Source organism: Triticum urartu, chromosome 3A (assembly GCF_056163025.1).
Source record: "Triticum urartu cultivar PI428250 chromosome 3A, HENAU_Tu73, whole genome shotgun sequence".
NCBI lineage: Eukaryota > Viridiplantae > Streptophyta > Magnoliopsida > Poales > Poaceae > Triticum > Triticum urartu.
The window spans coordinates 723,390,451-723,417,453 of NC_141875.1; the positions used below are offsets into that span (position 1 = coordinate 723,390,451).

Below are 27,003 nucleotides of genomic sequence, written 5' to 3' on the forward strand. Positions count from 1 at the left end.
TTCGAAACGAGAAGAAAAAGGACCAATGGAGTACTTGAATTGACAAAACGTCTTACATTTAAAAAAGGAAGGGTGTAGTACTTTGGAGCAAGTTAAGATAAACATCGACAAAACCAAAAATAGCAGAACGGAATTTTACAAGCAACGACCGAGGCTGGATTCACCATTTCTCCACATCCTCCTGCACATCAAACTTGTACACGTTACAGATGGTACCACACTACATGCTTACACACGTTCTACCGTATGAACGCGAGTGCGTGTACATACTCACTAGTCACTACTTGTACACGGTACATAATATGCATCAGCCCGTGGTGATCTCCTCATCGCCATCGGGGGCATTGTTGTTGGAGCCCGAGTGAAGCATCTCGATCGCCCTTGCCGAGGCGAACGATGATGACGCTGCAATTGAGGCGGATCTCTCCCTGGGCGCCGGTTTTCGGCTCAATGTTGCCCATCTTTGGCGGCAACGAACTTTTCCTTCTAGAGCGTCTTATTGGATTTTTTTTTAAAACTACGATGATTTTTATAGCAAATTCGGAAACTACACACCCTAATGCAGAAAAATCAAAAGTATCACCTTGTCGGCCTCATGTTGGCCGAAGAGAGACTTTTCGGCCAACCGTTGGCCAAAAAGGACAGTTGGCCAAAGAGTCCCTCTTCGGCCAACACCTACTTTATTGTTTTAGAAAATTCATATCAATTAGGATTTTTAGTATTTTAATTTGATTCTTTTTGCATTAGATTATAAATTTTATGAAGTTTCTGTAGATATCAAGTTTGACTAGATTTGAAAGTTCAAATTTGAATTTTCATGAATTTGCTCAAATCACTAGATTGCCTATAATTTGAGCTAGGTGAATTTTTTCAGATGATTCTTTTTGCTACTGGTTGTTTGTGACTTTGTTTATCAATAGTAATTAATTGGCGAATTTTATAATTATTTAAAATTAGGTTTTTATGAGAACAATTATGTTTTAGTGTTTTATAGGTTTTATGCCATTTCTTTTAATTTTAATTGCTTTAAATTGTTTTCTTTAGTTTTTTTGACATATTCATTTTGTTTCTGTTTAGTTATCAGTAGCTATTTTATTTGTAGTATTTTTTGTTTTTTATTTCTTTTATCCTACTAGAAAACTTGTTTTGAGCTTCATAGGAGTTTATATTCAAAAGTTCCTTATAAATCCTGTACAACCATTGCCGTTTTATACATGAAAAAAAATACTTTTCCGCAATCTTTTTCCCTCCATTTTCTTTCCCATCATCTTCTTTGCCGCCATTTTCTTTCCCGCCATTCTCTCCCGCCACACTAAGGAGTGTTGCATCGACGGAGGATGACTATGATGCCTTCCTGTGGAGTGTGAAACACTGTGTGAGAGAAGTCATAAGTGTGAAACACTCTCCGATGATGATGACGAAGTTGCAAACACTTATGACTTCTCTCAGACAGTGTTTCACACTCTACCAGCAGCAGCGACGCAGGAGACACAGACCGTGTCAGACGATGTTATCTACTAGATGGACAACATGAGGCTCGTTTTATAAGTTGAGAATTGAAGATGGCGATAAAGAAGATGGCGGGAAAGAAGATGGCGGGAGAGAATGGCGGGAAAGAAAATAGCGGGAAAGAAAATGGCGAGAGAGAATGGCAGGAAATAAAATGGCGGGAGAAAATGGAGGGAGAGAATGGCGGCAAATAAAATGACGGGAAATAAAATGGCAGGAGAAAATGGAGGCAAAGAATGGCGGGAGAGAATGGCGGGAGAAAATGGCGGCAAAGAAAACAGCGGGAGAAAATGGAGGGAAAGAACGACGGGAAAGAAAATGGAGGATAAAAGAAATAAAATATAAAAAAATACTACAAATAAAATATCTACTAATAACTTAATAGAAACTAAAAGAATATGTCAAAAAAATAAAGAAAAAAATTTAAAGCAATTAAAATTAAAAGAAATAGCACAAAACCAATAAAACACTAAAACAGAACTGTTTTCGTGAAAACCTAATTTTAAATAATCCTAAAATTCACCAATTAATTACTACTGATAAACAAAGTCACAAAGAACCAGTAGCAAAAAGAACCATCTAAGAAGAATACTCCTAGCTCAAATTATAGGCAATCTAGTGATTTGAGCAAATTCATAAAAATACAAATTCAAACTTTCAAATCTATTCAAACTTGATATCTACAGAAACTTCATAAAATTTCTAATCTAATGCAAAAGAATCAAATTAAAATACTAAAAATCCTAATTGATATGAATTTTCTAAAACAGTAGAGCCGGTGTTGGCCGAATAAGGACTCTTTGGCCAGCGGTTGGCTGAAAAGTCCCTTTTTGGCCAGCAGTTGACCGAAAATCCCTCTTCGGCCAATGGTAGGCCGAAAAGTTCCTCTTGGGCCAATAGGGTGATACTTTTGATTTTTTCTGCATTAGGGTGTATAGTTTCTAAATTTGCTATAAAAATCATCACAGTTTCAAAAAAAAGTAGTCTCATTGGCGGCGAAGGCATCGACGGAGGCCTTGAGCGTGGCGTTGCGGACGAGCTGGTCGTCGGAGAAGTGCAGGCCAAGGTTAAACTGCAACAGCTTGTAGTAGTTGTTGTCCAGCACCATCGGCGTGCCGAGGTCGATCATTGTCATCACGTTGGCCACTTGGATCGTGTTCGTCGGGCACAACGCCTCCGGCAGCGGTTGGTAACTTGGTATGTCGGGCTGATGGTACCGCTCGCCAGCCTCTCATGGTTCCTGAAGATGAAGGAGTCACAATGGGAGCGGCCCAAGGTGTGGGCGCCCGATAGTATCACCATCTCCTCGGCAGTTAGGGTCTTGTCCTTGAAACTTTGTATGAGCCCATCCGTTGTCAAGTTTGGACTAGGGAGGCCAAACACGCTATCCGCAGTTGAGATGTTCCCGTCGCGGAGGCCAGCAGGGACCTGGTACAATGCATTGCCGCCGGTGAGGTTGATGCTGTCCCGGGCAGCGAAGGCAAGGATGTCGGCGCATGACACGATGCGGGCAGCTCTGTTCTAGTGCGGCCTGGCTGCGTCGACAACCTCAAAGCCATGGAGGCTCGGGTTGTTCGGCGGTGCATCTCGCTCCGTTCGACCACCGCCAGGGTTGACAGACAGAAGCACCGACGCGTCACAACCCTGGTGGAGAAATAAAATTAAGTGGTTACGTTCTTAATTAATGGAGTATACAATTATATATGCACCATCTGGTTTACTGGAAAAAAAAACTCAAACCGAGGGAGAAAGATGATCAATATACTGGAGCAATACCTTTTACTCTCACTCACGTGTGGCTTCTTCGAGCTAGATCAAAATAATGTATAACCTTTGTATTTAGAAAGTGGGGGGCTTGAATTCGAAATCTCCTAGCTCCGATGTCATGTGGAAGAACATGCGCTGGTGTACAAAGGTGACAAATTAGACATTACTCCCTACGTGCGAACGAAGTTAACATGCACGTGATGCATGTGACTCGGAAAGAGAAAGTGCAAATTTGTTATACTCCGAGAGCGCTGTTAATTTCCCCTACTGCCGTCTGAGAACAAATATAACTCGTGTACAGATACAAAGCTCAACTGGTTAGGTTTTTTTACGCAACTAGCTCACACCAGGGTTTGAGTCTTAGACATGGTACTGGTGCTCGTATTTTTCTAGATTTATTTCAGTCTTTTTCTTAGGGGTAAGGCATTTATTTCAGTCTTTTCAATCATGGTAGTTCGATGATAGGAGATGTTTCCGTCAACTATGAGATGTCTATAAAAACTTTATCAATCCCAAGATAATGTGTCCGTTCGATCTCTCGAAGATCCTTAGGTTGTGCATGTGTGTTTACAGGTGTAACCATATGCACGTTTATATGAGTATTTGGTTGTATACGGTACTCTCTCTGTTTTTTTACTCTGCATATTAGAGTTAACTGAAGTTATACTTCTTAAAGTTTGACCAAGTTTATATAAACGAATATAGATAGATATCATAACAAATTTATATGATGTGAAAGTACATTCAATAATGGATCTAGTGATATTGAATTGTTATTGTATATGTTAACATTTTTGTATATAAATTTAGTTAAAGTTTACAAAGCTTGACTTTGACCACACCTAATACGCGGAGTAAATAAATACAGAGAAAATATTAAAGAAGAGATATATGCGTGTCGACCGTACGGACATGCTACATAGGAGAGAGGGGAAAACGTATACATCCCTTTAACAGTCGCGGAAGGAGCGAGCAACGAGCGTGTACACGTGTCGTTGTGTTACTGTGCAACGCTCGCACAGAAAGAAAAAACGCTGGTAGGTCATCCCTCGCACGGGACGATTCTTTTTCTCTCCCTCTCTCACTTTCCACCCCAACCTAGGGTTGCCGCCGCCGCCCCTGCCCCCATCGCTTCTCTAACGCTGCCCATCAGAGGACAGCCGTTTCTCTGCTGCTTCTTCTCTCGCCCTGCTCCATCCCGACCAGCGCCACTGCCGCCCCTTTTCTCTCGTCTACGGGCGAGCCGTCACCGGTGAGGTGAGACGTCGTCTCCCGGCCAGGACATAGTGGCAGAGAGGAGCAAGGAAGCAGCAGGGGAAGTCCAATTGGAAAAGTTAGTGGCGCTACAGATTTCTTGCTCCCTTGGTCGACGGGGGATGCGGTTTTCATTGGTGGTGGTAGGAGGGGAACATGCGTGGCGGTGACGGGAGGACCATCAGAAGAAGAGGAGGATAGGGAACAGGGAAGGAGGCCAAGCGGGGGAGGAGAGACATGAAGCATTCATTTGCTGCCGTTTCTCCACGTAATCTGATTCTCCGTCATGTTTGCCGGGCACTTCTATTATCTCCACCCCGTCCCACTGAGGTACCAGGCTACCAGCAGCTGGATTGTACTATTCATCTAGTGCACAATCAGTTCTGTTCATTCTAAATCAATCAATCCAACAAGGGTCGGTAGGGATACTTCACAATTTCATCTAGATCCGTCCATGTATGTGTTAATGTTGATCTGGAATTCTGGATCAATCTGATGCTCACGTGGGTCGTACCATGTCATCAGTTGTTTTCCATCAATGCTTGCAAGAATATACATAGTGTAGTCCTTGTTTTACTCCCATTACTATTTGTTTCGAGTGTTCCTACACCTACGTACTCTCTGCGGATCTTGTAATTTAGAATCTGCATGTACCACTGTATTAGCATAATCCAAATACTTAAAGAAATAAAATTATAACTAGACTCTGCATGTTACCACCATATGTAAATCTGATACATATCGGTGCCTACAGCTGTACATGGCATCAATAGAGAGCTTGTGCTCGTGTGAGTGTACTTCATAATTCATTTTGGTTAAATGTACACATATTCTTCAGAAGATATGGAAGTAATGGGAACTTGCTTACCTGAGAATTAATATTGCATTGGGGACTGTGGCAATGATGACAGTGGTGAGTTGTTTGAATCGATAAGCACATATTATGTGGAAGCTTGAATGCCATGATTTATTCTTAGCAGGTCTTGCAGCTAAAGACATTTATTGACTTAAAGCTAACTCTCTTATGTTTTCTAATCCAATCAGGCTGCAGAGGACAGCTATAGAAACTATTTTTTTTAAGCTTAAACATTTGATTTCTTGTGATCCATTTTATTTTCGCTCACTCAATCCAATCCCATCATACATGTTAATTCATGTTTGTCAGCTTGGCTGTTGTCCTGCATCTACTTATACAGAGTAACACTCCTGTATGCAAAGACGACATTTGTTTGGAAAAAATAGCACATGTATGTTTACTTTACAAAATAGGATATGCAGTTGACGAGACTGTCATATGGGGGCCACTTTGTTTTCTCGTTCTTATCAATCATATGAATTGTTGAGAAATTAGAGGTATTTGGTTTTGCAAGGACAAAACTATACTGAAATTCAAATGCTTCCCAACCCAAAATTCAGTTATGTCCATGTTTACAGATATATCGCTTTTGCATGTAAGCTGTTGACGAGCCTTTGCAATAATTCCTCATATGTCTCCCAGTCTTGTTCCTTGTATTATGTGTATATTTAGTAGTATTGTTTATGACTCATTATAACTCACTCAATACAACATGGTTTTAGGTGGTTGAGCTAAAGGTTTTCAACAAGTTCATCTGATATGTTTTTCCGCTACAATCATCATTAGTTGATAGCAATGTTATTGCAGTAAGATAATGTTTTTGTCTAGGCATATGTGCAATTTTTTTTTCCGGAAGTATCCCTAAATGAAAGCTATTTTGCAACAACTAAGTGGAATATTTGAACACGAATATCTTTACATTTTAGGCGTAAATGAACATCTTTACTTACCAATAACAGTAGTGAATTGATTATTTGGACTTAAAATAAAGCAGCAAATTGTTTAAAAATGGTCTCACTATTTACCTCTATTTATCAACCAGAACTTCTCTCAGTTCTGTACATGTTCCTTCTAATGTGTAATCCTGATGTGTTCTTCCTGTAGGTGCCTCCATCGCTATCAATCTCACATCGAGATGTCGACGGCAATTCCATCATACCCGGTGTGAAGAAATAAGTAAGATGGACTGACCTAGCCCATTAAAGCACTGGCCCGTCTATCCTATTCTTCTCTTATTAAAACCTGCCGTGTGTGCACAGTCGACAAAATTTATAGGGATCCTCCTCGCACTGCCTCTCTCCCTCTTCCTCTTCCTTGCTGCACCCATGGCAACAAGCCAGCAAAGCTCGATTTCACGCTGGAGAATCTCAACCCCTTGACGGAATCGACCGATTTCTCGTCCGAATGGTCAAATCCTTATCAGGGAGGTCAAATCCTTGCCAGGGAGATTGACGGAGAATGCTGATTTCTTACTGGTCGCCTTTTTGAGCACCTAGGGCCAGTGCGACATTATGCCAGCGTGCCAACGCCCAGCGTTTAAGCACACCTAGGCAAGCGCCTAACAACACTTTTTTAACTATGGTAAGGAGTCTATTGCTGGTTTTAACTTGGAATAATTATTGTTAGGCATAGCTTCACTTCCACATTTGCCTGCATATTCTTAAGCTGGTAAAACAGAGCAAAACACGCACTACGGAATGCAGGGAGAGCATGGTTTATTTTTCTCTTCGTTCGTTTATTTGATAGGCCACATTGCAGGGAGAACATGGGTTTATTTTGCTCTTTCTACTTTTGATAGGTAGGGCACAATGTTTCTGTTTCATTCATGCCTTTGTTGCTGACGATACTGTTGTGTAAATTGAACATTGATGTTCAATGTTATCACAAGATTTACACAAACTGGATTTTTGATCCCTTGGGATGCTGCAGGTGCGGACAATCTAATACCAAAGGACTTGGCCCTCAAAATTGCAACCAAGATTAGAGCTGGCGAACGATTTGCAGTTTATGTAGTCATACCAATGTGTCCTGAAGGAATCCCTACCTCAGCCTCTGAGCAAGATTTTTTTCTTTTAGGTAAGCTCTATTTTTGAAAAAGCATTATAGCAGTTATTCTGCAAAAAATTACATGCTGAAGTATGAAAGTCCATGCTATTGTGTTTTTCATCTTGAAGTTAAACTTTTTATACGCATTCTTTGAGCATGATATTCAACTTTATGTTTCCGCTTATTGGCAGGTCAATCATCTAGGTTATAAGCATTGCCTCATCTAGGTTATAAACACTGTCTCTGTATTTATATGCACCTATCAGTATCTATGATGCTATTGTCTTTGCTTCTTATCCTAATCTTTTTTATGCATGTGCAGTGGCCGTAATGGATTTCAATTTCTGTAAATTAATTTTTTTCAGCGCATTCTGCGTGGCAGGCACATTCGGGCATGATGGGATTCCGGTCCACTCTTCTGGCAAGACCCTCCTGGTGAACGAGCGTGGCGTCCTCATGGAGAGCCTGCAAATGGGGGAATTTTACTACCTAATTCTTCGCTTCTTGTGCTGCATCCAACAAGATGAATGATTCTAATGAACAAGTGGGGGAATGCTATTTCAAGTTGATTGGTTCATCTTCTATTTCATTGCAAAATCAACATAACTTTACTTGTTCCTGTGTTTGTAGGTACTCATATCGATCTAATTAATCAGCTCCATATCTAGCCGGTTAGAAGAATGAGGGTTTCTGTATATGTATGAAAGGAAACCAAGGAAGCTTGCATTTCTGATCAAGCTTCAATGAGTGCTAGTGTTCTTGCTTTCCATGTTGATGTATGTTACCTCTGGATGAATCGTCTTCCTGCTGAGAGTTTCCTCTTTCAGTGTTGGAGATGTTGTAGCAGCTTACAATTACTAGGAGAAATAAGTTACCAAATCATTCTGGTTGCATCTAATTGGTTTTAGGAATGTCCTGATCAGTTTCACGTGCATGTGTGAACATATACGTAAATAAAAGGCGGGCATGTCCTTGTGCAAATAGGAGAGTGGAAGGGCGTCTCCCATCTGACACCGCCCAGCTTCGTCTCAGGCGGCGCCACCCGGTGGTGCCCCAACTACTAATATGTGTTTAGCATGCACCCGTGCGGAGCAGCCATGCAAAAGCAGGTGTATATAGCTGCAGCCTGCAGCTGCTTCTGATCCTATGCGACACGTACCTCGACAAAGCAGTCGTGAAAGTGGAGCCGGATGAGCCCGGCGGCCACGCCGGGTCGGTCGTCGCGAAGGCCGCCGTGACGGCGCGCCGGACGATGGCCTCGGCGTTGGGGCGGGTGGTGCTGTAAAACCCCACCTGCAACTGCCCCAGCGCGCGGCTCGCCGTCAGGCACAGCACGGCGGTGACCAGCGCCGCCATGGTGCTGGTGCTGCTGCTCACCATGATCCTATGTCCTGGTCACGCTTTAGCAGTGGAGTATTTATAGAGCGAGCCAGCCATGGGTTCGAGTGTTGATCGATTGCATTTGTTTGACAAGTTGTGCAGTGCTAGACACAATGCGTCAACGGAGGGGTTGTCTTCATCTAAAAATACTTGTCATCAAAATGAATAGTAAGATATATATTTAGAATTAAAATATATTTAAATACATTCTTTTTTATTCATTTTCATGGTAAGTGTTTCCAGATAAAGGAAGTAGTACCTAGCCGAGGTGACACGAGGTTGTCCGGCCCCGCCATGGCCGCTGAAGTCAAGGTGAGGAGAGGTACTGTAGGGACCCGGCGGATGGATGATGGATGAGTGGTTGCGCGATGACAGGGAGACGACAACTATTGCTTTGGAATGGCGATGCGCCTAGATGGAGACGACAAGGCTTCGGTCGGAACTGTCGTAGATGAATGTTACCTATCGGTCCACTGGTCCAGTTGGTGCCAAGCTCCCTCCCCAGCTTGGGACCAGTGGCATGAAGTCAGTCACCTTGGCTTGGCCTATGGCAACCGGAATTTCATACCTAGGACGCAAGCCAGCAAGGTCAGCACTCGCATTCTGTTCGTCGCTTAAGAGGGTGAGGCGGGAGGAAGATGACAAGAGCACAAGAAACCAGCGCTTTACTCACGTGCAGGAAAACGGAGCCACCAACACCCTCGTCGTCATAGAGACAACCACCATACACAATCTTTGATTTCATCCGCTGCTTGTTGTGCCAAGCAAGTGTCTGACTAGTCTTTGCCTGCTCGGTTTCATTTGCCTGTATCCTTCGATCCATTCACCTGGCCGGTCGTTTGCTTGTGCGAGGATGATGTCATCAACGGGCCGGAGGTGCAACACCATCTCGAATTTGTCAAAAAATCTTCATCCGTACTAGGGATTTCGATGACTTGTATCTATCCCATTCCTAGTGCGCCTCCAAAGCGGCTCACCAAACTGACCTCATCAGAATATTCATGGACATGTTCGGACATCCAACTGGACGAAAGACCATCCAACCCTATCCCTCCAATAAGGCAGACATCGATTTTCCCTAATGGAAAAGATCTCTAAAAGCAACTAAAAAACTAATCTACTCCTCCCGGTCAAAGGCGAGGTTGATGACCCCCGCACAGGAGCCATCGGCCTCGTTGTCGTTGATGGTCAGAGCCATATGCCTCTTTTCGCAGCGTTGCCGTGCTTATGCGGCGCCTCATCATCCTTAGCCTCGAGCTTCTCGAAAAGTTACTCCCATAGCGCGTCGTTGATGCGAGCTGGCGGCACTCGTGGTCAATCGTACGGGTGCTCTACACGGACATGAACACAACCGTGTTCTTGTTGACGACATCCGGGTTCACGAGGAGCTTCGCTACGCCTGCATAATCCGTGTGATGCGCCTACAGTTGAGACACTGTAGCGTGGAGCTCCTACAAGAGTGTCCGATTGAAATGATCCTCTACCTGTTGCATGGTGAAGATGTCGTCCGCCGCGCCACCCGCAACATAAGCGACCATCATATCCTCCTTCGGCACGGGTGCCTCCTCCTCCCGCGACCTCCACCATGGCCATGGGATTGTCTTCCTCCTCGTCCTCCATCTCTTCCATAGATCTCAAAGGTTGGCTAGCATCAATGTGGGCCCGACGTCGGGCTTCTGCAACGTGGACCTCCGCTGTGATTTTGGCACAGTGCTCCGGAGTCAACATCTTGTACCATGTGATTTTGGTATGGACCATGGAAATGGTATATGCGAACTAAGGGGGGGGGTCATACAGTGGCGGAGGGGTGGGGATATGGGCTCCAAGGTAGGCTTTTGGTGGGTGACTGATCGACTTTTCAATAGATGGGGCAGGCGAAGTGGCAAAGGTTCAATGTGGGCAACTGTGACGCCCCGATTTAATCGTACACTAACCATACACACAAACGTGTACGATCAAGATCAGGGACTCACGGGAAGATATCATAACACAACTCTACAAATAAAATAAGTCATACAAGCATCATATTACAAGCCAGGGGCCTCGAGGGCTCGAATACAAGAGCTCGATCATAGACAAGTCAGCGGAAGCAACAATATCTGAGTACAGACATAAGTTAAACAAGTTTGTCTTAAGAAGGCTAGCACAAACTGGGATAAAGATCGAAAGAGGCGCAGGCCTCCTCCCTGGGATCCTCCTAAACTACTCCTGGTCGCCGTCAGTGGGCTGCACGTAGTAGTAGGCACCTCCCGAGTAGTAGTAGTCGTCATCGACAGTGGTGTCTGGCTCCTGGGCTCCAACGTCTGATCGCAGCAATCGAGTATAGAAAGGGGGAAAAGAGGGAGCAAAGCAACCGTGAGTACTCATCCAAAGTACTCGCAAGCAAGGAGCTACACTACATATGTATGCATTGGTATCAAATGGATTAAGGGTATCATATGTGGACTAAACTGCAGAATGCCGGAATAAGAGGGGGGTAGCTAGTCCTTTCGAAGACTACGCTTCTGGTAACCTTGATCTTACAGCAGAAGAAGAGAGTAGATGGTAAGTTCACCAAGTAATATCGCGTAGCATAATCCTAACCGATGATCCTCCCCTCGTCGCCCTGTGAGAGAGCGATCACCGGTTGTATCTGGCACTTGGAAGGGTGTGTTTTGTTAAGTAAACAGTTCTAGTTATCATAAGGTCAAGGTACAACTCCAAGTCGTCCTGTTACCGAAGATCACGGCTATTCGAATAGATTAACTTCCCTGCAGGGGTGCACCACATTTCCCAACACGCTCTATCCCCTTTGTCCGGACACACTTTCCTGGGTCATGCCCGGCCTCGAAAGATCAACACGTCGCAGCCCCACCTAGGCACAACAGAGAGGTCAGCACGCCGGTCTAAATCCTATGGCGCAGGGGTCTGGGCCCATCGCCTATTGCACACTTGCACGTTGCAAGGGCGGCCGAAAGCAGACCTAGCCCAGCAGGCGTTCCAGTCCAACCCGGCGCGCGCCGCTCAGTCGCTGACGTCATGAAGGTTTCGGCTGATACCACGACGTCGAGTGCCCATAACTGTTCCCGTGTAGTTGGTTAGTGCGTATAGGCCAGTAGCCAGACTTAGATCAAATATCAAGATCTCGTTAAGCGTGTTATTTTGAAATAACCACGGACGCCGACCAGGGCCAGGCCCACCTCTCTCCTAGGTGGTCTCAACCTACCCTGTCGCTCCGCCACAAAGATCCACTCAGAGGGCCATCGGGACAAACGTCCTTTCGGACCCAATCCGTGAATCACTCGCGGGTACTCCTACGAGCCGACCCGTCTTTAGTCACCACAAGTATCATATATGATGTGTATAAGTATATACCCGTGATCACCTCCCGAGTAATCACGACCCGATAGTATAGCAAGGCAGACAGACAAGAATGTAGGGCCATAGATGGAATACTAGCATCATATACTAAGCATGTAGGATTGCAAGTAAAGGTAACAACAGTAGTAGCAAGGACAGGCTATGCATCAGAATAGGATTAACGAATAACAGTAACATGCTACACTACTCTAATACAAGCAGTAGAGAGTAGAATAGGCGATATCTGGTGATCAAAGGGGGGCTTGCCTGGTTGCTCGGGCAAGAGAGAGGGGTCGTCAACACCGTAGTCGTATTGGGTAGCAGCGGCGTCGGTCTCGGTGTCTAGCGAGAGAAGAGGGGGAAGAAACGATAAATATTAAGCAAACAGATGCATAGAGATGCATGACATGACAAGTATCGGTGCTAGGGGTGCCCTAACGCGGTATGAGGTGGTACCGATGAAGGGGGGAAACATCCGGGAAAATATCCCCGGTGTTTCGCGTTCGTGGACAGATGAACCAGAGAGGGGAAGTTGCGTGTTCGCTATGCTAGGGATGCATGGCGGACAAACGGGTTGCGTATCCGGATTCGTCTCGTCGTTCTGAGCAACTTTCATGTATAAACTTTTTTCATCCGAGTTACGGATTATTTTATATTAATTTTCAAAGTTTTAAACAATTTCTAGAATTTCCGTAATTATTTTTAATTCGAAAATAAATAGACAAAAGTCATGTGTACACACTGTGAGCTAGCCACAGTGGCTTACAGGTGGGGTCCATGGGCCCTGTTGACCGCCCAGTCAACGTCCAGTCAGCAGTCAAATAGTTTGACTATTGACTTGGTCAAACTGGCAGGAGGGACCCGCATGTCATAGACTGCTAGTTTAGGAGAATTTAATTATTTACCTAACTAATAGGGGGGTCCACATGTCGTTGCCACAGAGGAAAATGTATTTTATAACTAATTTAATTAGGGATGGAGGGGTTAGCACTGATGGTGGTTAGCCCCAAAATAAAGCAAGGGCCGGCTCACACACACCCGCGCACACACACATGCTCACGCACAAACAGCACACACCACACACCCACACGGCCATAGTCATGGCCATGGCCATGAGTAGCGGCTGGAGCAGTAGCTAGTAGCATCTAGGAGCAGCAAAAGCCAGCGTCCAGGAGCAGCTAGAGCAGCGGCGACGGCTACGCAGCAAGGTAATAGTAAGCATCAGCACGGCACACAGCGGCAGCGGCAAGAGCAACAACAGGCAACAAGCAGCGGCAGCCGAGCAGTGACAGCAGCAGGGCGCGGGCTGGGCGCGCGTGGGAGCGCGGGCTGGGCACGGGGCACTGCGTAGAGCCACTGAGGGCGCAGCCAGGAGCAGCAACAGCAGTACGCGGGCGCGCGCGGACGCTAAGCTCCAGCGGACGGAGCTCACGGGGCGACCACCACGGGCACAGATTGAAGGGGAAAGAAGGGGAATCGGAGGAGGGGCTCACGGCGGAGCTCTTGGACGACGTTGGGAGGTCGGGGGAGCTCGGGAGGCGGCAAATCTGATGACGAACGGCGGCGCCCGTGGCGGGGAAGACGGTTCGATCCACGCGTATGGTGCGGCTCCGATTGAATGGACGCACGGGGATGACGGAGTTGACGACGATGAAGTCCCTGGACAACCTCCCGGTCGCCGGGGAGGACAGTGGCCGCGGGGACGGCGACGGCGCATCGACGACAAGAGCTGGATGGCCGGCACGTGGCCATCCATGGCCATGAACGTGTGAGGGGAGGGGCTATAGCCGGAGAGGGTCCAATGTGTCAGAGTCCGACGTGGCTCACGCGTGGACTCCCCTTGATTTCCCTTCGAATTGGGGCCGGGCTAGAAAATTCAAATGTTCGAACACGTCGTGATCAATTTGGTGATCTGTGTTGAACGGCTCAAAGTGTCTGAACCGTCTGATTCAAACATTTGAGACTTATTCGAAGATCCTCACTGGACATGACCTTATTCGGCAAACCAGTATTTTGTCCTCTAACAAGTTGGGTCTACGTGCAATGTCATTTTTTCTCCTCAAATGCAGTTGACCTGAACCGGCCCCTTGTTCCCCCTTATGGTGGGGCAACCTCTCCATGGCAGTCATTCATCGCGCTTTTACTTCCACGTAGTTAGCGTGCTTTGCCTTTCCTCTCTCGTCTTCAGCTTGGTCGCATCATTGATGATTATGACCTGCATGAGAACGGTAGCCATGGAAGTTAGGTCTTCCCTCAAGCAACTCAAAAGGATCGCAGTATCAAGTTGGCCGTCATAATAACCACCAATATGGTGATCTGGTCCCAAAATGGCACTCTAACAGAGTCACCATATGCATCTCAACCTGACATAAGTTTTGGAGTTGATGCCATATCTAGCCCACGAGCCTCCATATTTGGAGGCTGTAGGTGTTGGTTTGGAGCATGGGAAAGGGAAGTTTCAATCCGACATGTTCCTCCCGTGCACATCCAAGTCAATGGCGCTCCATTCGTATGGTTACCACTTCCGCCGTGCCAATGGCGTAACTACTTATCCACCAGAAAGACCGCTAATTAATGACTACTATCACGTTTCACACCGGTTTCCCACCCACACGGGACAACCCCCTGGTTTCTCACTGGAGTGTATCCATTCGCGAATATATAAACCTCCACAAAAGCATAACTCTGCTTTTCACTTCCCGAGAAGCATAACTTGTGCTTCACGTGGAACAACTGTTCTTTTTCATTTTTCGAGAAGCACATTTTTCTATTCACGCGGGAAGAACAATTTTTTCGCATGATACACAGCTGTGTTCTTCAATTTTGGGATGCATATTTCTTTCACATGGTGTGCTTCATGTGATTAAAACTAGAAAAACTAAAAAAATCATTTTCCCTAGGAAAACATAGGAAAAATTAAGTGAAATCCGAACCCCCAAAAAACAGTGAAAAAAAAATCCTTGGCAAAACCGTGCAGGAAAAAAACTGGGTTTCCGTGATGCCCCCAACACGCGATACGTGGCGATTGAAGGGCTCGCGCGCGTCTACTAGGAAGCCCCCGAGGGGGTATCCGTGGACTAGTTAGTCCCTGTTTTGACAACCAAGCAAATATTAGCCAAAATATTGGCATTCAACCAAAGCAAGGTCATCTGTATTGGGAGCTCCTATATGATGCTTATTGTGCAAACAATAGTCGGCCTTCCGCACAAGGAGAGCCCCGATTGAGCCGACCCATATAGCTACTGTGGCGATTAGTTTTTTTAATTCGGCTTTAAAAAGCATGGATGTTTTAGAAAAATCCATCCATTTTTTGAAACCGCATACTAGAAATTCAGAACATTTTTGAATTATTTTTTAAATTTGGGAACATTTGTTTTAAAAATACTATTTTTGAATTATCGAACAGTTTTGAAAATGGGAACAATTTTCGGAATTCCAAAGCAAATTTGCAAGCATGCATTTTCTTGAAATTCCTATTTTCTTGAATCTGCGAACAAATTTTTTAAACATGAACATTTTTTTGTAACTCCGAACAATACTTGAAAACAAAAACATTTTGAAAACCCCAACATCTTCTTGAATTTATGAAAATAGAAAAACTAAAAGAAAATAGATAGGAAAGCATTTTTGAATTTTTAAATAGGGTAGCTCGTCCTTAAAAATAGGAACTTCAACAAAAAGCTCAATGCTAATGTATAGCACGTGCCAACCCGGGGATGCATTTGCGCTATTTTTTTTATAACTATGCCCTCATAGGGGATCTTCTATATTGGGAGCTCCTATATGAGGCACATTGTGCAAACAGTAGTCGGCCTTCCGCACAAGGAGAGCCCCGATTGAGCCGACCCATATAGCTACTGTGGTGATTAGTTTTTTTAATTCGGCTTTAAAAAGCATGGATTTTTTTAGAAAAAGTCCATACATTTTTTGAAACTGCATACTAGAAATTCGGAACATTTTTGAATTATTTTTGAAATTTGGGAACATTTGTTTTAAAAATACTATTTTGAATTATCAAACAGTTTTGAAAATGGGAACAATTTTCGGAATTCCAAAGCAAATTTGGAAGCATGATTTTTTACTTGAAAATATAAACATTTTGAAGACCCCAACATTTTCTTGAATTTATGAAAATAGAAAAACTAAAAGTAAATAGATAGAAAAACCTTTTTGAATTTTTAAACAGCCTTAAAAAATGAATTTGAACAAAAATCCGACTGTGCCCTCATAGGGGATCTTTTGACTGCATTTGTTCTGATCCATGCGCACTTATCGGTGCAGGGTCACGGATGGGTTCGGAGGCCATCTTTTCGTCCATGTGCATTTTTTGATGCTGGGTCACGGGTTGGGCTCGGCGGCCTCTTTTATTTGTGCGCTTTGGCATCTTTCGCAGCTAACAGCCGTGCATGATCCCCGTGTTGGCGATGCAGTTGGCATAATTCGGCCTAATAAACTGATCACATGCTGATTAAACTTCCGGTACGGTACTATTCGCCCGGTGGTTTTCTCGTCCCGCAAATGGGCCAGCCCATTTACTTCGTCCCTGTGCGTTGCCTCCTCTCCTTCCCGAGCCCCGACGACGCCTTCGGCCTTCCCACTCGCCGCCGGCGCCGGCGCCGGCGCCGCCACCGGGGTTGGCGCCGCCGGCCACTCCTATGCTCCCTCCAGTCTGAGTCTTCGACTGCCCACTGACTCTGCTCATCCCCCCACTGAAGTCGGCGCCTCCCTGGAACACGAGCTCAGCCATGTGTTCGCCGCCTCTCCCCTGAAACCCTATCCCAGCCGCGCCCGAGCTCTCGTCGCCGGGACCTAGGGTTCGGGCATCCGTGCTTGGTGCCCCGCATCTCGAGGTCCCCGTCCTTCAGCAGGACGCCGGAGCTGGCGCCGCCGTCTCCGTCGTTCAAGCAAGTGAGGCTCGGTCCAACCCTAACGTCAAACCGTACCTGCTTCGATCTGGTTTTCTGGACGATTTATGGCGAATTTGCTCCTGAATTGTCAGGTGTGCATACTTTCCTCATTTGTACGAGAGGAGTAGCGAGATGTCGTGCTAAACACACAACAAATATATTTGACCATTAAGAGCGGCGGAGAGATATAGGATTTTGGAGTAGGGTATGCATCATAATGTGATTGTTCAGTGTGCAAGTGTCGCGTCGATGTTCGTAGTCACTCTCATAAACAACGAACCGCATGATCGCAACCAGGTTCCTGTAGAACTATGTGAAGAATCTGGTAGTATTGCATAACTGGTCAATTTTGATACTCCTGGTTTAGTATTCTCTTTCCAGGCATTGCTCTTAATTTAGTGTAACGTGTTGGTGAAGCCGAAAGTACTGTATTCTAAAGATGAATTAATTTTGTTAATATTGTACTTGCTCTTGTAAACACCCTAGCTCTGTGAATTGGTCATTTCATTAGGTTCTGATTCCATAACTGTATAAAGTACATCTTTTTATTTTATTTTTGTTAATTCCGCAGTTTATGCCCAAGCTGTCTTGTTGGAGAGGAGAAACGGGAATATAAACCAATTATGTAATGATACTATCTCCATTGTTATCCTTAAAGGCCAGTTTTCTACGCAACTCAGGGAAAACTCATGGGTCCCCATCCTCTGCTTTTGTTTATCAATCATAGTTAGAAACCTCATGACAAACATAGCATTGAAACTATCCTGCAGATCTCGTGTCAGAGAATGAAACTACTCGGCATATCTTTATTTATGCTGAGGGTGGATTCAACCAGCAACATATAGCTGTTACTTCTGCTTGTCATACTTGTATGATGGACAGGAACTTTCCTATCCATGGAATATTTCTTCTTTTTACCTGTGGGTAATTAGTTTCTCCATTCTCGTCTAGATTTTGCAGTCTTCCTTTCTAATACTCCCTCCGTCCGAAAATACTTGTCATCAAAATGGACAAAAAAAGGATGTATCTAAAACTAAAATACATCTAGATACATCTCTTTTTATTCATTTTGATGACAAGTATTTCCGGACGGAGGGAGTATGTGTTAATGATGTGGGCAAGAGTGAACTAATTCAGCTGTATATTCTACCATTTCAGATGCATTAGAATCCATTAATTCTGGATTCGGAAAACCATCCAAGTCATGATGGAGTATTGGCCGCTTGAGCTTATTTCGCAAGATTACTTTATAGAAAAGTTTCCTCCAATATCTACTGATTTTAAGTAGGTAAACTGAGCTTCCATTTTCTGTATTTGACAGCACAAGTACTTTACAGAAGACTGGAAATTTCTGTGGTTGAGTTCTCTGCGAGATGACATGTGTTTCTGCATTTCTTTGCTGCATGTGTTTCCTAGTGGACTTTAAACCAATAGTATTTTCTGAACCAGTTTGTGTTATACGCCATGAATCACATGTTTCCTAATTGATTTAGTTGATGTTTACACATATTTCTTCAGCTTGCTTTCAAAATAAGTAGTGCAAGTAAGCAACGAAAAGGGCTACTAACTGAGTTTACCAGGTTTCCTGTTCTATCTGTGATATGCTATTACACAAGATTAAATGTGCAATGCTAGGGCTATCTGTTTAGATCTTATAAATTTTACATTCTGCTACGAGCAATGCTTATCAAATACTTTCTCTTTTTCATATAATCTTATGTGAGCAATGCATATTCCTTGTGTTCTAATATATATATATCTGAACTTGTTGTTTTATGTGCAGTAAGAGGAGGTTACAGGTCTTAAAATAATGATACAATTAGTTAGAATTTGACTCTACATGCACCGGCTAGAATGGAATAGCAAATGAAGCAACTGTTCTCCTGTTTTGCCATCATGATGAAATGCAATGAACATTTCCAGGTTGCTTATCCATGTGTTGTGCATATATAATGAAACTAGTAAGCAAAAAGGATAATGTTTGTTCTCTGATTATGACAATTCTGACATGACTAAGGCTCTTATTATTTGGCTACAGAGATCTGGTTAGGACTATCCTAAAGAACTATTTCTGTTGGTCGAAGATGCTTAAAAATGACGAGTTGATATATGATGTTGCTTCAGTTGATAGCTGTGCAAATATGGAAGTTATATACGACGCTGTTTTGCTTGATAGATGTGCAAATATCCATGTCGAAATCAGTTTCAATGGGAACCGATGGTTTTGTAATCGGTTCGAAAAACCGGCTATAGGAGTTCAAACCCGATGCTGATGCTGTTTCTGTAGTAGTGAACAAATATATATTTGTTGTAACACCGTGAACTTCTTTTTCCTTACCTGTAATGTTATTACAGCGTAGACTGTTCTAAATCTTCTTTTCTGGAGGAAAATATAGTTTGAAGCATGGGTTGGGGGAACTGCTAATGCATTTATCTGTTTTAATTAGTTAGCTATACTTACTATATGTTTTATGTTTTTTAGGTAACCATCATCTACGTTCTTGATCATTGATCAATAAGCATTCATTTGCAGAAGAAAAACTACCCGACATGCTTGATCTATGGTGGAGCGCAGATGATCTAGAGCACCTATATGAAGCGTAGTGAAAAATATCGGAAGAGGTTGTGTTATGCCCTGTTTTGTTGTGGAATGGTATTGCTTTTAGTAGGCAGTTGGAAACCACTTGTTTAGACAAACCACAAACCAGAAACCAGATGAGAGGAAAACATTCTTTTCGTCTGTTGTTCACACGAGTACCCAAGGAATTTATTATATCAAGTAGCAGTATTGTCTCTTGCCAAAAAAAGGTAGTCGACTCTGTGACCTTGTTGCCCATAAGGTTTTTTTTTGCTGCTTGGAAGGTTTCATAAATTGTGACCTTTGTGGAGTGCCCTGCCTCAGTGATAATTTTGGTTTCATTGTGTCAAATAGACTTCCTATGAAGTTAAGCTTCATTGTAATTATGAGCATGTGAGCAAGTATTCATTCCCAGCTTGGTTTTTTTGCAAGAATTCCGGGTATTGTTTTCAGCTTCTGGTTTCCTCTGAATCCTAGAGAGATAAAATATGTTTCCTGTTTTCTTTACCCGATCACATTTTAAAATCTCAGCTAGGTAATCTGATTGGAATTTCAGCAACTACATGATCAATTTGTGTTGCGGTTATCCTATTTCCAGTTGTCTTATGTTTTAAAGTGGGTGTCATCCGTGGAGCTTCATGGTATTTTTTTTCTGTAATATTATTATTGATTTTGGTCCCCTGCCCTACGCTGAAATCCTTTCAATATCCTCAGCTTCCATGCCGCGACCACACTTCAGTCCATAATGTACACGAAGGGGGAGGAGGAGGTGCATCGACAATAGTTTGAATCAGCTCGGGCAGCCGCCATAGTTGGTGATGCTGTGGAGTGGAGGAACTATGGCAGATGGCACTTCCCCTATACCGTTGTGAACTGCAGTAGACTGATGGCACCGTGGTTCACCTTCCATATATGTCTGGAATTTGCCAGGCAAGTAACTCATTATTCTTAAATCCCTGCTCCATTCTCCAGTCCAAATTCAATTAAAGCAAATAAATCGGATTAATCTTTAATGCTGATCAAGAAAAATGTGCATTGTAGAGATGTCCGTCTACCAGGACTGCTTCATGACCAGACTGCATCATAAGGGTTAGAGAAGAACCGGCAGGGGTGGTCTGCATCATCTCTAGTGGTAGCATGCAAGCCTTGATCTAGGTGCTAGCCAACATAATTAGTTCATGTTTTGTATGGATAAGATTGGAGCTCTTCTATTGCTTCTTCTTAATACAGGCTAAATCACTGATTATCTTCATGGTATGTCTAATCATGCATTCTGTCTTCCGGCATTAAGCAAAGTTATTAGGCCTAGGCTTCGCACATTGAATTGATAATCTCTCTGAGTTTCTAGCTCTTTGAATTTCTATTCATGTTCCCGCACAAGTATATAATCATATTCATAAATATGGGTATTCATTGTGCTTAAGGATAGGGGGAAAACCAAGTGTATTTTTCAGAGGAGTGTTTATGAGATTTGAGTTGCTGCATGATTTCTCTGTATAAGTTTATATGCTCCTATTTGTGTTTTGTACCGATTCTTCCATTATTTTCTTAATAGGATCTGGCTAACTAAAGTTTGCTATTGAAAGCCCACCTGACATTGGTAGGCAATTCTCTTGAATGGAAGGTTTAATCGATGATTGAATTGACCACAAACTACTATAGCAGATGCAAGGCATCGATCAGCTCAGAAGAAATGCCAAATGAACTTAATTAGTTTCTCATTGATGTCACTAACAGTAATGAGTTTGTGCGATTTCTGACCTGCAGGCTGTAGCATGAGTAAAAGCTAACCAATGTATTATTACCTACTCCCTTCGTAAAGAAATATAAGAGCATTTAGATCACTACATTAGTGATCTTAACACTCTTATATTTATTGAGTATCTGGTTGTATATGTTACTCTTGTTTTTATTTACTCTGCATATTAGAGTTAACTGAAGTTAAACTTCTTAAAGTTTTACCAATTTTATATAACCAAATATAAATAGATTTCATAACAAATTTATATCATGTGAAAGTACATTCAACACATTGGTATGAATCTAATGGTGTTGAATTGTTATGAATCGGTATTTTGAAAAAAATCAAAAAGCGTATTTAAAAGTTTCAAAAAAATCTGAAAAAAATACCATGAAAACTTATATGTATTACGCAAGAACGTGTTAAATTTCGTTGAAAAATGTTGTGATTTGTAGGCTGTACAAAATTAACAAATTTCTGGCCCAATAACAAAAATAAAAGGCCCATTAAAAATGTGTATTTGTCTTTTTCCTCTATGCCACATGTAAACGTATAATACTGTGAAATTTTGCATATACATAGTATACATGTGCATGTGTGTTCAAAAAATAAATTTGGAATTTTTCGCGCTCAAAAAAATAAAAATTGAAAACGAGCTCACTGGAGCTCGGCCTCCGTAAAATCAAAAAGCGTATTTAAAAGTTTCAAAAAAATCTGAAAAAATACCATGAAAACTTATATGTATTCCCCAAGAACGTGTTAAATTTCGTTGAAAAATGTTGTGATTTGTAGGCTGTACAAAATTAACAAATTTCTGGCCCAATAACAAAAATAAAAGGCCCATTAAAAATGTGTATTTGTCTTTTTCCTGTATGCCACATGTAAACGTATAATACTGTGAAATTTTGCATATACATAGTATACATGTGCATGCGTGTTCAAAAAATAAATTTGGAATTTTTCGCGCTCAAGAAAATAAAAGTTGAAAACGAGCTCACTGGAGCTCGGCCTCTGTTGGCATTTTCGGCAGCCTGCAGCTGCTTCTGATTCTATGCGACACGTACCTCGACGAAGCAGTCGTGGAAGTGGAGCCGGATGAGCCCGGCGGCGACGCCGGGGCGAAAAAGCGAAGAAATAGGTTCGTCATTCCATTACAATATCATCAAGAACAAGAGAAAGAACTAATATCCTGTTTTGGGATTTCGATTGAAATCCGCCGTATGGGTGTTTTACGTAGAAATACTATTTTTGCTGTCGGTCGCGAAGGCCGCTGTGACGACGCGCCGGACGATGGCCTCGGCGTTGGGGCAGGTGGTGCTGTAAAACCCCACCTGCAGCTGCCCCTGCGCGCGGCTCGCCGTCAGGCACATCACGGCGGTGACCTGCGCCGCCGCCATGCTGCTGCTGCTGCTCGCCATGGTCGTACGTCCTGGCTGGCCAGGCTTTAGCAGTGGAGTATTTATAGAGCGAGCCAGCCAGGGGTTTGACTGTTGATCGATTGCATTTGTTTGACAAGTTGTGCAGTGCTAGACACGGGGTGTCGACGAAGGGGTTGTCTTCATCTGAAAATACTTACTTGTCATCAAAATAGATAAAAAAAGATATATTTAAAACTAAAATACATCTAGATACATTCTTTTTTATTCATTTTCATGATAAGTGTTTTCAGATAAAGGAAGTAGTACCTAGCCGAGGTGACACGAGGTTGTCCGGCCCCACCATGGCCGCTGAAGTCAAGGTGAGGAGAGGTACTGTAGGGACCCGGCGGATGGATGATGGATGGGTGGTTGCGCGGTGACAGGGAGACGACAACTCTTGCTTTGGAATGACGATGCGCCTAGATGGAGACGACAAGGCTTCGGTCGGAACTGTCGTAGATGAATGTTACCTATCGGTCCACTGGTCCAGTTGGTGCCAAGCTCCCTCCCCAGCTTGGGACCAGTGGCATGAAGTCAGTCACCTTGGCTTGGCCTATGGCAACCGGAATTGCATACCTAGGACGCAAGCCAGCAAGGTCAGCACTCGCATTCTGCTCGTCGCTTGAGAGGGTGAGGCGGGAGGAAGATGACAAGAGCACAAGAAACCAGCGCTTTACTCACGTGCAGGAAAAACGGAGCCACCAAAACCCTCGTCGTCATAGAGACAACCACCGTACACAATCTTGTCGATTCCATCCGCTGCTTGTTGTGCCAAGCAAGTGTCTGACTAGTCTTTGCCTGCTTGGTTTCATTTGTCTGAGTCCTTCGATCCATTCGCCCGGCCGATCGTTTGCTTGTGCCAGCAAGCAAGCCTACCTACCCCGCCTGTCTGCTTGTACGAGGATGATGTCATCAACGGGCCGGAGGTGCAACACCACCTTAGATTTGTCAAAAAATCATCATCCATACTAGGGATTTCGGTGATTTGTATCTATCTCATTCCTAGTGCGCCTCCAAAGCGGCTCACCAAACTGACCTCATCAGAATATCCATGGACATGTTCGGACATCCGACCGGACGAAAGACCATCCAACCCTATCCCTCTGATAAGGCAAACATCGCTTTTCCCTAATGGAAAAGATATCTGAAAACAACTAAAAAAACTAATCCACTCCTCCCGGTCGGAGGCGAGGTTGATGACCACCGCAAAGGAGCCATCGGCCTCGTTGTCGTTGGCGGTCAGAGCCATATGCCTCTTTTCGCAGCGTTGCCGTGCTTATGCGGCGCCTCATCATCCTTAGCCTCAAGCTTCTCGAAAAGTTATTCCCATAGTGCGTCGTTGATGCGAGCTGGCGGCGCTCGTGGTCAATCGTATGGGTGCTCTACACGGACATGAACACAACCGTGTTCTTGTCGATGACATCCGGGTTCACGAGGAGCTTCGCTACGACTGCATAATTCGTGTGTTGCGCCTGCAGTTGAGACACCGTAGCGTGGAGCTCCTACAAAAGCGTCCGATTGAAATGCTCCTCTACCTGTTGCATGGTGAAGATGTCGTCCGCCGCGCCACCCACGACATAAGCGACCATCATCTCCTCCTTCGGCACGGGTGCCTCCTCCTCCCGCAACCCCACCATGGCCGTGGGATTGCCTTCCTCCTTGTCCTCCATCTCTTCCATAGATCTTGAAGGTTGGCCAACATTAATGTGGGCCTGACATCGGGCTTCTGCAACGTGGACCTCCGCTGTGATTTTGGCGCAGTGCTCCGGAGTCAACATCTTGTACCATGTGATTTTGGCATGGACCATGGCAATGGTAGATGCGAACTAGGGGGGTGTTGGAAATATGCCCTAGAGGCAATAATAAAATGGTTATTATTATATTTCCTTGTTCATGATAATTGTCTATTGTTCATGCTATAATTGTGTTATCCAGAAATCGTAATACATGTGTGAATACATAGACCACAACACGTCCCTAGTGAGCCTCTAGTTGACTAGCTCGTTGATCAAAAGATAGTCATGGTTTCCTGACTATGGACATTAGATGTCATTGATAACGGGATCACATCATTAGGAGAATGATGTGATGGACAAGACCCAATCCTAAGCATAGCACAAGATCGTGTAGTTCGTTTGCTAGAGCTTTTCCGAATTTCAAGTATCATTTCCTTAGACCGTGAGATTGTGCAACTCCCGGATACCGTAGGAGTGCTTTGGGTGTGCCAAACGTCACAACGTAACTGAGTGACTATAAAGGTGCACTACGGGTATCTCTGAAAGTGTCTGTTGGGTTGGCACAAATCAAGACTGGGATTTGTCACTCCGTATGACGGAGAGGTATCTCTGGGCCCACTCGGTAATGCATCATCATAATGAGCTCAATGTGACCAAGTGGTTGATCACGGGATAATGCATTACGGTATGAGTAAAGTGACTTGCCGGTAATGAGATTGAACGAGGTATTGGGATACCGACGATCGAGTCTCGGGCGAGTAACGTACCGATTGACAAAGGGAATTGTATACGGGATTGATTGAATCCTCGACATCGTGGTTCATCCGATGAGATCATTGAGGAGCATGTGGAAGCCAACATGGGTATCCAGATCCCGCTGTTGGTTATTGACCGAAGAGTCGTCTCGGTCATGTCTGCGTGTCTCCCGAACCCGTAGGGTCTACACACTTAAGGTTCGGCGATGCTAGGGTTGTTGAGATATTAGTATGCGGTAACCCAAAAGTTGTTCGGAGTCCCGGATGAGATCCCGGACGTCACGAGGAGTTCCGGAATGGTCCGGAGGTGAAGAATTGTATATAGGAAGTCCAGTTTCGGCCACCGGGAAAGTTTTGGGGGTCACCGGTATTGTACCGGGACCACCGGAAGGGTCCCGGGGGTCCGAGGGCCCCATGGGCTGAAGTGGGAGGGGAACCAGCCCCTGATGGGCTGGTGCGCCCCCCTTGGGCCTCCCCCTGCGCCTAGGGTTGGAAACCCTAGGGGTGGGGGGCGCCCCACTTGGCTTGGGGGGCAAGCCACCCCCTTGGCCGCCGCCCCCCATGTAGATGGGATCTAGAGGGGCCGGCGCCCCCCCTAGACCCCTATATAAAGAGGGGGGAGGGAGGGCTGCGCACCCAAGCCCCAGGAGCCTCCCTCTTCCCCCCGTAAGACCTCTCCCTCTCGTTAGAGCTTGGCGAAGCCCTGTCGAGATCCCGCTGCTTCCACCACCACGGCGTCGTGCTGCTGGATCTCCATCAACCTCTCCTTCCCCCTTGCTGGATCAAGAAGGAGGAGACGTCTTCCCTGTTGGGTAACGTAGTAATTTCAAAAAATTTCCTACGCAGACGCAAGATCATGGTGATGCATAGCAACGAGAGGGGAGAGTGTTGTCTACGTACCCTCGTAGACCGACAGCGGAAGCGTTATGACAACGCGGTTGATGTAGTCGTACGTCTTCACGGCCCGACCGATCAAGCACTGAAACTACGGCACCTTCGAGTTCTAGCACAGGTTCAGCTCGATGACAATCCCTGGACTCCGATCCAGCAAAGTGTCGGGGAAGAGTTCTGTCAGCACGACGGCGTGGTGACGATCTTGATGTTCTACTGTTGCAGGGTTTCGCTTAAGCACCACTACAATATTATCAAGGACTATGGTGGAAGGGGGCACCGCACACGGCTAAGAAAACGATCACGAGGATGAACTTGTGTGTCTAGAGGTGCCCTCCTGCCCCCGTATATAAAGGAGCAAGGGGGGGGGGGGTGCGGCCGGCCCTAGGAGGAGGCGCGCCGGAGGAGTCCTACTCCTATCGGGAGTAGGACTCCCCCCTTTCCCTAGTTGGATTAGGACTTGGGGGGAAGGAGGAGAGGGAAGAAAGGAAAGGGGGGGGGGCGCCGCCCCCTCCTTGTCCAATTCAGACTTGGGGGGGAAGGGGCGCGCGGCAGCCCCTAGGCCCCCTCTCCTCTTCCTCCACTAGGCCCATTAAGGCCCATTAGGTTACCGGGGGGTTCCGGTAACCTCCCGGTACTCCGGTAAAATGCCGATTTCACCCGGAACACTTCCGATGTCCAAACATAGGCTTCCAATATATCAATCTTTATGTCTCGACCATTTCGAGACTCCTCGTCATGTCCTTGATCATATACGTGACTCCGAACAAACTTCGGTACATCAAAATATATAAACTCGTAATGGAAAAGTCATCGTAACGTTAAG

General features: G+C 44.8%; 1 pseudogene; it reads right to left on the minus strand.

Moving 5' to 3' along the window:
* Positions 1-307: 307 nt before the first annotated feature.
* Positions 308-22,795, minus strand: LOC125547307 (peroxidase 1-like; annotated as a pseudogene).
* Between the last annotated feature and the right edge of the window lie 4,208 nt (positions 22,796-27,003).